This window comes from Lissotriton vulgaris, chromosome 3_1 (assembly GCF_964263255.1).
Source record: "Lissotriton vulgaris chromosome 3_1, aLisVul1.2, whole genome shotgun sequence".
Lineage (NCBI taxonomy): Eukaryota > Metazoa > Chordata > Amphibia > Caudata > Salamandridae > Lissotriton > Lissotriton vulgaris.
Window position 1 is genome coordinate 215,047,033 of NC_141689.1, and position 11,681 is coordinate 215,058,713.

Genomic DNA, 11,681 nt, shown 5'->3' on the forward strand with positions numbered 1-11,681 from the left:
CGGGACTCACGTCTGAGCATTCCCGTCTCACTCGGGTGACAAATGCAAAAAACAACAGGTGATGGACAGAATGCAGAACAATGTCATACATTCACCCCAGTGCAGAGATCTGGGCCTAAATTCATCGTTTTTTTGCTCACCAAGCCATTCCATTGTGAACCCAACCATATGCAAATCAGTCTTGACCCTGTGCCCCATGGGAACAGTCCAGCCCGAACTGCCAAGCCAGGTCCTCCCTGGACTGGAAACATGCATCCAAGGACCGGTTTCGGGCTTTCAGCCCTCATCAGCCTGGATAGCTTGATTCCAGTGGCATGGAGAGCACAGGACTCACGTCTGAGCATACCCGTCTCACTCGGGATGAGAAATGCAAAAAACAACAGGTGATGGACAGAATGCAGAACAATGTCATACATTCACCCCAGTACAGAGATCTGGGCCTAAATCCATAGTTTTTTTTATCACCATGCCATTCCAGTGTGAACCCAGCAATATGCAAATCAGTCTTGACCCTGTCCATGGCCATCCCATCCATGTTGGTGTCTAATGCCACCCTGGATTCTCGGATCGCCTCTAAATATTTGCCTTGTCCCGAGCAGCTGAGTCCTGGTAAGTCCCTTGCTCCATATCTGTACATGGGCGATCCGCCTCCATCAGTCTCGGTACCGTGTATTGCACGATTTTATTTGATTGGGCATCTCTCAGGGGTCGGTCTCTCCCCATACTCAGCGCGGTCACCTCAAGACACTCCCTGGCGGGCCCCCGTCCAGCAGTCAGTAGTGCCCCAGGCTTTCCAGCGAATGAGTCACTTCAACAGTCCACCCCCCTTAGGGGTTGCAGCAGTGTCAGTAGCCGGCTGGCCCAGTCGGTACCTGTCCTTCTTTACTCTACCGACCAGTGGCACCGGGCCATCACAGTTTACTGCCCCCTCGAATCCGGCCAGTCGTCAATTCTTGGGAGTTGCCTGGCCCGCCGCCTCTCTTGTCCTCGTGCGTCTGTTTTACCACCCTCTCATGGGGTGATTGCCTCCGGCCTAGTTCCGCTCACCAGGGGGGCCACACCAATCGGGGGGCCCTTTCACCTCTTCACCTGGGGTGCTACCCCCAGCACTGCGCCCTACTGTAATGCACCCAGGCCTGCGCCAAGTCTCTGTCTCCCGTCCTACCAGCAGGGAAGTAGTCGGGTCCCTCCTTGCCCCTCAAACTGCCGGGTCCATCAATCTGCAGCCTCCAGACTCCTACGTTTCAAGACGCCGAAGGGGAAATTCCTGCATTGGGTGCTCGCCACTATCCCCGGGCCCTGAAGCGGCCCCCAAGCAGATCAGGCTAAACTTTGTGTCCACGGGCAATTCGCTCTCCAAAGTCAAGCGCAGCCCACTGGAATGGGAGCGGGCCGCGCTGCCCCGACCTCACACAGCCACTGCCTCTGGCCTGCGCGGGCCTGCCAATCACTCCCAATTCAAGCCTCCTCGCTCAGAGCTGCACCACTAATGTGTCTGTGCTGCCGGACTCACCGGGGCCGCCACTGCACACCCTCGATGGCTGTCTCTCAGCACCACCCGCTGATCTCCGCCTCCAGGATGCCGTGACCTCTCCTAGGGCTCACCCCTAGTCCACGAAGACCCTACAATTCGGCTGATACGGCCCTCTCTGTCTTTTTGCCCGCTGTACTGGTCACCGTTTGGGATTCCATGGGCTGTTTTGCCACTGCCGCTGCCTGCCAATTACTCCCCCGTCCTTACAGGAAAATGGCGGCCACCATTACAGGGACCAGGACTCTCCCTGGGGACACCTCTGCCCTTAGCGTAGTTCCGCTTCAACAGGCTGCCATCACCACAGCTCGCCAGGTCAAGGGAGGGTTCCGCTGCATTTCACCCACTTAGGGTTTTCAGATCGCCAGGATTATGGAGGACTTTTATCATTCAGGGCAGGAGCGCCTCCGGGTCACGTCTAGTTGGCCATTCTACCAAGCCACGCCCCCAGCTCAAATCACAGTTTGTAGAGGAATAGTCTGTCCACGTTCAAAATCACAAAGAATTCTTAATAGGAATAAATAAAGTTGGTCCACAATCCTGACAACTAAATCTCGAAAGGATGTCTCTTTTTTAAACTGTGTCCTTTCAAGAGCAAACCCCACAATAAGGGATTTGAAACATATCATCTAGTATCCTTGCTAAGACACGCCAAATGGTAACTGCCGCTCGAGGATAAAGACTTGTATGGAACTCTCCTGCACGCCGCTGCCTGCCTTACCGGGCTTAACGCCGACTTGGGGCTTCCTTCCTCACCACTGCGGGACTGCAAGGACCAGGTTGCCTAGCGCCACAGACACCGGCCGCACCTGGGTCCTCTTTCCGCCCCGCCCCCTCAACACTCCCTATTTAGGCTCATCTATACACGCGCACGGGGGACGCGCGCGGGCGAAGCCCAGACAAAGGGCGGGCCGTCTGTGGCCGCCCGGGGCTGTCCGGGGCTGGGCTGGGCCACATCATTGACATTTTATGTGGGACATCTCTTTGAAGTAAGGAACACTTTCTGCAAATACCCACTGCCATTTCACGTTTGTTGATATGATTGAATTGACTTCACTTAGTCGTTTTAGGTAAATAGCGTAAATAAACCCAAGTGGTATAATTACTACGAATCAAGGAATCATCAAGTCCTTGTACTACTATATGATTATAGTTTTGGGGTTCTGATTAGTGCAATCAAAACAGGCAATGAGTCGCCGTAGTAGTCTAGGACTTTCCTTGGTAGGGAGTTCTGTCATGGGGACGTTAGACGCTTTTATCACCAGGGCTGCCTCCGTCCTAGAAAAGGAGATAGTCCTAACAGAAAAGCGTCTTTCCTTGGAGCTAATGAACAATAAACACTCCTCATTGGGTCCTATTAATCTAGTAGTTACTCCTCCTAGGCAGACCACAGACAACGCTCTACCCCAATCCCAAGACTCTCAAGGTGTAATTAATCCACTGCAGTTGCCACTAACCGAACTATCTACGAACGACTCGAATGGATCAGAATCAATACAAGAGACATCCATAGACATCTCATCTGATCCTGTCATAACGTCACCTATCAATAGACCAACTTCCGGGGAGTTTCCAGTCATAACAATCGCTGACACTGGTCCCACGTCAAAAAAGAGGAAGCGTGGGAGGACTAATAAAGGTGGTAAGAGTCAGAAATCTGCTAAAACATCTCAAAGTCCAGTGAAGAGCGCTCGAACAAATTTTGTCAAGAACGCTCCAGCCCAACAGCTTCCACCGACCCTATCTGTAAACGACCTAATGACCGGCTTTGAACAACTGGTGAAATCACTAATTCTCCCCTTAATAGAGAGGGTTAAGAGATTAGAAGAACACCTAGGGTTCATAAAAAAGGAAATGGTAATTATACTGAGCTACTTAGTAATGCAGTTTCCTCGAGACCTACGGCCCCCTTGAAGAATATTGCATCAGGACAGAGGCCGTCACTTAAACCTGCTAATAAGGACCAATTACCACCCTTAACCCAGAAAAAATGGTCCCCAATGTCATATCTAAACCCACAGAAAATACCCAAAAAAAGGGAGAACAAATGGATAAGCGAGCAAAAAATCAGGATATACCCCAACCGAATATTAATGTGTTCACCCTCCCTAATGTGAGGAACAGAGTAACCCATAAAAAGAATAGACTTACCGCCAGAATCAGCACCTTATGTTGTGGTTATGGTGGGAGTCCCGGTGCTTCCGGATGGAATTAAAGAGGACCATCGAGCTTTAAAAAAGAAAGTAATTTTTTGGTTGGGTAATAATAGACCTTTAACGGCCCATATTAACGGTGAAATCCTTAATGTAAGGCGTGTGAACTGAGTAGGAAACCGGCCAAAAGACAGAGGGGGGGATGTTGTCATTATCAACTTTAGGGACCATAGAGCAGTGAGACATATTGGTGACTGGTATGATGTGAGAGGTAGTGAAGAAATCTCCACACACTACTTAAGTTACTTTTACACTCACTCGATGTTCCCTCACCCTCTAAGACACCCCACAGGACAGTTGGTTTCTAATAGGCAAAGCTGAGTAGGTCACGGGTTTAATCTTCCCACCTTTAACCACTTTTCGATTCTGTCCGGGCTAGAAGGTGTCGATTGACTCCGAACAGAGGCAATCGAGGAAAAACGCACCCCAGCCCAGGCTGTAACTTCTGAAATTCCAATGTTAATCAAGTTAGATACCTAAGAAGTTATTACTAGGGATAAACCCACATGTGCACAGATGAAAACTGAGAGAGGTAGTGTAGTAGCCCACAAGGTACCCACAAAATCAGTGGGATTAACTGCTCCAGGAACCAGTAGTAAAAACGCAGTGGAATTATCCATTGCTGATACTGGGTGGGACGCTTATTCTACCCCTTTAGTAGCTGGCTCCACTGTTAATGATAGACAATCCATGAAAGTTATTTTCTGGAACATTGCGGGCCTTCGCCCCAAGGTTGTAGATGGAAATGCTTTGAATTTCCTCCAGAAACATCACGTTATTTGTCTCCAGGAGAGGTGGTCAATGTCCGAAGTCCATCTGGTAGGATTTAAAACCTACTTTACTTCCGCATTAGCAGTGACATCGGGCAGGGCCAAAGGAGGTCTGAGCATTTTTATAGCCAACACATTGGGGGGATTGAAAATAACAGTAGTAGAGCTGGAAGTAAATTACCAGCTACTCAGCCTTTCATTCAATAACATGGACACCATCCTTTTGCTTAATTTCTATAATAACTCATCAGATGGTGAGGTTTTGCGGGTCTTGTGCAACTTGCGAGACAAGCTCTCTGGGTTGACACAGGACTCAGGAGACAGAGTAGGTGTAACTATTATTTGATGGGGGGATTTTAACCAATATCCCTGCCGACGTAATAATAGTAATCTTTGCGGGTGGACGGACGAAAACGAGGATCCAATTGCCCACTTCAACCAATTAGATCTTGTCATAGTCAATAAAATGGATACTACTTCCGGTCTGTTAGACCCAACATTTTTGGGGAGGGGGTGCGAGACAACAATAGATTATATTCTAACATCAAACGTTTTGGTTAACCAAGTTATGAGTTTTGACCCACTAATCAACACTTTAAGCAACCATTGTGCCCTCAGCTTAGAACTACGCTTAACCTATCCTCATATCTCGCAGAGTATAGCTAGTGCTTTAAATCAGAATACTTTGCACTTGGATAAGACCAACGGATATTCTTTACGATGGGAGAGGGTAGACCCCGTGGAATTAACGGGGAAAGTAGTTAGAGCAGCCTATCCATCCATTGTTAAATTTTTAGACCTCTTAACACCAGATGAGGAAGTTCTGAGTAACTTTGCAGTAATTTTAGTAACAATAAAAGAATTACTAACGGTAAAGATTAAAAACGGTCGACCCAAGAAAGAAGGGTGGTTTAATCATAAATGCACAGACGCTCATACCAAACTAAAAACAGCATTGCAAACCCCGACAGAGAACCACAGGAAATAAGGAAATTAAGAAAAGACTACAATGTTGCACTAAAGGATAGGAAGGCAGAACTAAAACGAGCCCCTTGGGAACAGCTCCATACGAGCTCAATGGATAGAAACAACATAGTATTTTGGACAGTCATTAAATTCCCCTTTTTAGCAGATCTTAAAAATCTTCCAGCCATAGAAGGAGCTATTGAGGAATCAGTCTGGGTGGACCATTTCTCTAAGATATTCCAGAAAGGCCCAGTTTTAACGGGTATTGACGAACCACCCACTAGGGGCCATCTTGCGGTGTCCTATCCTATCCCTTTAGAATTTGCCATAAATGAGGTACTCCAAGCGTTAAACGCAAGTAAAATGGTAAGGCCCCTGGCCCAGATGGGGTTCCAAATGATATAGTTAAGTACAATGTGGACCTCTGGGTTTTTAAGGCAGTTACGGAGAAGGGCATGTTGGACTCCTGGACAAAATCCATCATGGTCCCTATATTTAAAAAAGGAGACCGTCAGGAGGTATCTTGTTATCGCCCGATCTCACTGCTGGATTCGCTGGGTAAGGTTGCGGGCAGAGCTGTGCTTGTGCGTCTCCAGTAGTGGGCTGACGATGGTGGGGTCCTCCTGGACCTTCAATTCGGGTTTCGGGAGGGTTTCGGCACGACTGAACAAGCCTTAAACCTTTCAATGCTGCTGGGCAAATACGTTTGTGCGAAGCAGGGTAAACTATACATGGCATACGTTGATTTGTCCACAGCATTCGATTGTGTTTCCCATGCAAAACTTTGGTCTGTTCTGTTAACTACGGGGGTCAATGTACCTTTAGTGGACTTTCTAAGGGAACTATATTCGAATGCCTCGGCGAGGGTATGGATTGGGGTTAAAGGTGATCTGTCAGCGTCGTTTAGAGTAGAGCGTGGAGTTCGGCAAGGTTGTGTCCTGGCCCCCTTTCTCTTTTCACTCTACACAAATGGCCTGGAGTTGGCCATGTTGAGGGGGGGCCAGGATCTACCGCAAGTAAAGAACCGTCCGATCCCCGCTCTGCTCTACGCGGACGATGCTGTGATACTGGCCTGTACCCCTCGCGAATTACAGAAGGCGTTAGATAGATACGCAGATTTCATGAGGAACTTAGACCTACATATAAATATAAAAAAGACATATGTAATGGTAGCAGGCTCAGGGAAGAAAGGGGTAAAGGATATATACCTTAATAATGAAAAACTAGCCACTACTGCCCAATACCCTTATTTGGGTATTATAATCGATGACAAAGTGAACTGGAAAGCTGCGATTGAGACTAGGAAACACCACCTAATGAGAGCAATTGCAGCACTTATAAACTTTTCACAGAAGTTAGGTAAGAGGCCACCTGTAGAACTGTTACAGATTTATAGAGCGAAAAGCCAGGCCTTAGCCCTTTACGGGGCGGGAGTGTGTGGCCACGCTAATATTAGCACTCTGCAAGTGGTTGAGAACACTTTTTTTTTTTTAAACCTTTATTTTCGGTATGCACAGTACACAGCCTCTGCCTACAACCCAATTGGGCCGGCCGCTATGACAATAGACATCTGGATGCCAGATATAGAGGCAGTATAGTAAGAACAGAGAGTAGCAGCTTAATGGTGTACCGGCACCAAAACACAAAAAAGCCAAAGGATAAAATAGGTTTCGTTTTATAGTTTTGTCGATAAACATAGAACAAACACACCACACAATCACATGGTAAGAGTGATTCCAAGGGCTCAAGGGGAGAGGGCGAGGTAATCAGTCTCAGTAGAATATTGTGACATACATTCTAGGGGCGGGGGGAATGGTGAAGAGAACTACGCAGAATAGCCCTATAGAGAATCATCTGGAACGTCAACTACGGGGACAATGGAACATCAGTAATAAACTCAAGTGGAGGAGTGGCGATATCTCCACGGTACACGTTCTACTGGGACCAAATCCTGCCTCATTTTTTAGGATGACCCGAGCCACATAGACCGTCTTCTCCCGGAATAGGCACCAGTCCATGTTCTCCTTCCAAGCTGTTATCCCGGGCGACCTTTGAGAACCCCAGAGTTGAGCAATATCCCTCTTGGCAAATATGTTGCCAAGAGTGACCCAGAAAGTCTGAGCAGCCGTACAATCCGTAGGCTCCCAGACATTGAGCAGGCAACGACGAGCCTCAGGCATAAGAGAGACCCCGCTGACCCGTCCCATAATAGCATGTACTCTGGACAAAAAAGCGGATACCACAGGACATTCCCAGATGATGTGTAGAAAGGTACCACTCATGCCACAACCACGCTTACACAACCCATCGATCGAGTAGCCAATTCGCACCAGTCGCGTACCGGTCATGTAGACTCGGTGGAGGATCTTCAGTTGCACAAAACGAAGGCGAGCTGGGATGGCCACCTCCTTAGGGGAGGCGATAGCCATCTGCCAATCCTCGTCGTCTAATTCCAGGCCGTCTGCGGTCCACGAGGCCCTGAGCCGTACGAGAAGGTCAGCCCTGGTGTTAATAAGTTTTTTATAAAACAAGGAAATCGTGCTGTCAGGCACGTGGCCATCCAGAATCCGGTCCTGAAGTGGTGACGACTGAGGGATCTCCGTCCCTGGAGGGAAAACCGAGATCAAAGCGTGGCGCACCTGAAGGTATCGAAAATACTCATTGTCACCAAGATGATACTCCACCTTAAGGGCGTCGAAGGACTTAACCGCGCCCTTGGACCAAAGATCCTCCACCTTGCGGATACCAATCGTATCCCACTTATCAAACCCTTTCGTTCGCCACAGGCTACCCAACCTATCAGAATCATACAATGGAGTCAGTCGCGTCATCCTATCGCCCCAGCCCGTAGCAACATTCGCGTCTCTCCACGCACGCACAGCACACTTCGTAGGTCCAGTCAGAGTTCCGAATGGCTCCTTCGAGTACAATGCCCTGTTGAAGTTCCCGCCCGGTAAGAGGAACTTGTCCATCGCAAAGGCAGGGACCGGACCCGGGGAGTACGTCACATGGTTAACCGCGCTCAACTAGGAGGCCCAGTAGTAGCGCCTAATGTTCGGGAGGGCTATGCCACCCTCGTACCATGGCAAAGTAAGTTTAGGCAAGGAGATACGTGCCCGCCCCTCCCAGATCAGCTGTCTCTGGAGGCTCTCAACCTCACGGAAATATCCAGAGGGTACAGGATCGAAAAATTTTTGCAGAGCATACAAAAATCTAGGGAGGGACATCATCTTAAAAGGAGCTGCACGCCCCAGTGGAGATAGGGGCAAGCTGCGCCACCGCTGGACATCCAATTTAAGTCGCCGGAGAGGAGCATATAAGTTGCGGTCATAGCGGACAGAGGGGTCCAAGGAAACGTGGATTCCCAGGTACTTGAACCCAGTCTCAACCACCTGGATCGGGAATCTACGGGGCAGTGGAGGAAGCTCCCCCGCTATAGCATATATGCATGATTTAGTCCATGGTCATGACGAGACCCGAGTTCTTCCCAAAGGAGATGAGGACATCAAAAAGCACATTGAGTGACTTCTGGGGTGAAGTGGAATAAAGGAGAATGTCATCTGCGTATAACGAGACTCGATCTTTGAGGTCAGGGGCCCACCGGATGCCCCTGATCGAGGGCTCCCATCGGAGCCACTCCGCCAACGGTTCCAGTGCTAAGGCAAAGAGGAGGGGGGAGAGCGGACAGCCCTGTCGGGTGCCACGCCCGAGCGGGAACGAACCATATTGCGCAGATACTCAGCCATCTTATCAGGCCGCAGCTTGTAGAGCTCTATGGGCAGACCATTCGGTCCCATAGCTTTACCCGAACGAAGGGATCGTATAGCAATAGCGACCTCATCCACCGTTATAGGCGCATCTTATGTTATGTTATGTTATGTTATCATCATTTATTTTGCGCACAGATGCACCAGCTAAGGAGCGTCCTGGCGCAGGGAAAAGGTGAACATAACACAACGCAAAAGGAAGCAGAAAAATGTAGGAGTCAGTATAAAAGAAATTAAAACAGGTGAGTTTTCACGGCCCTACGGAATGCTAATAGATCCTCTAACAGGCGGATTTCCAAAGGGAGAGAGTTCCAGAGAGCCGCAGCTCTCACACGAAAAGAACGACCGCCCATCCGGCTAAGCCTGAAACGCGGGATAACCGCAAGGGATTGCCCAAGAGATCTGAGAGAGCGAGTCGGGACATAGGCGGATAAAAGATGATTGAGGATCTCAGGTGCCGATCCTTTTAAAATTTTAAAGGTGAGGCTAAGGGCCTTAAAGTGGATTCGGCTTTTAATTGGTAGCCAATGTAGGGACCGCAGAGTATTGGAAATGGGACAGGACCTCGGCAGACCCACCACTGCTCTCGCAGCCGCGTTCTGTACGCGCTGCAAGCGAACGATCTCAGATTGGTTAACTCCCAGCAGGAGCGAGCTGGCATAGTTCAGCCGGGAGATGATCGTCGCTTGGATGACCAACTGTCTCGTCGGAGCATCGAAAAATTTGAGCACCGGCCTCAGCACACGCAGGACACCAAAACAGCATGCCGCCACTCTCTTAGTGTGGGTAGTAAAGCAAAAGGTGTGGTCAAGCCACACTCCCAGTTCCATCACCGGTGTAGGGGCCGGCCCTAACTCCAGAGGCCACCAAGTGTCCCCCCAGCGATCCGTTCCCCTTCCAACGATCATCACCTCAGTTTTTTTCGCGTTCAGCTGGAGACAGTTGTTATTCATCCAGCTGGCCACCTCTCTCAGCCCATCTCGGAACCTGGGGGCATCCTGTTCGGCATCCCCGCTGATCGTCCAAACTGGACCTATCCTCGTCCGAAATACAGGGCATCGCAATATCACGCAAGAGCAGGCGGGAATCAGACTCATCTCTATCACTCACCGATCGATAGACCGTACGAAAATGGTCCACAAAGCACTCCACAATCTCACCCGGGTTAGACACACACTCCCCAGTCAACCGTTTAATCACTGGCACCACACGACTCATTTTCTCAGATTTATTCAACCACACCAAAAGCTTACTCGCCTTATCGCCCACATCATAGAGTCTGCCCAGCTGATTCCTGTTCATAATTTTAGCAGCGTCGGTCACCAGGGCCCATAATCAGCCTGCTTCAGCGCCAAGGAGTGTAGGACTGCAGGAGTATCATTACCACCCAGTTCGCTCTCAAGCGAAGTGATTTCTGCCTCAAGGCGCACTATGTTCTCCCGTTTGGCCTTCTTATCGGCAGCGATCAAAGACAGTGCAGATCCCCTTATTACAGTTTTAAAAGCCTCCCACAAGGAGATAGGAGAAGAGACGGACCCCACATTCTCATTGTAGTAACGATCAATAGCCTTGAGAATTTCGGAGCGAAGCTTAGGATTCATTAAGTGCCAAGCATGGATAGGGGGAACCCTGCTCCCACCCCAAAAACCCACCGAAACCTCAAGCAAGAAGGGTGAATGATCAGAAATGCCCCTGGGAAGATGGCGGACCCCACGCACAAAGGGAGTATGAGCGGACAACATCAGAAAATAGTCGATCCTGGAGAGACTGCCATGCGCTCCAGAGTGGAACGTGTATTGCATTTGCACAGGGTGCAGCATCCGCCAGACATCCACCAATCCAAAAGTCTCAAGCAACTCAGACAGCCACAACTGGGACGCTGGCAGGACCCTGGGGGGTAATCGATCACACTCACCAGAGACCACAGAGTTAAAATCCCCACCCAGTACAAGGATACCATCTGGAAACCCTAGGAGAGTTCGTCCGAGATCAACGTAGGTGGTAGCCTGAAGACCGGGGGGAATATACACACTGACAACTGTGAGCACCTTCCCCTCCCACCGCCCCGAGACAGCAGCATATCGACCTCTATCATCAAGGGCTACTTCGTCTGTTTCAAAGGGCAGGGAGGATTTGATCATTATGCCAACCCCTCTGGAGCCAGATGTAAATCCAGCGTGTGCTACCAGCCTGTAGCCTCGTCTATCAAGAGCCCTACATGCATTTCCAATCAGATGGGTCTCCTGTAGCAGGACTATATCAGGGGAGTGACGTCTGAGAAATTGGAGTACAACACCACGTTTTATCTTGTCACCCAGACCATTAACGTTCCAAGACAACAATTTCAAATCACCCCCCCATCCCAGCAAAGCGCCACAACCCCCCCCCCTCCGGAACCCAAGAGCAACAGGATAACAGCAATATACATTGTGCC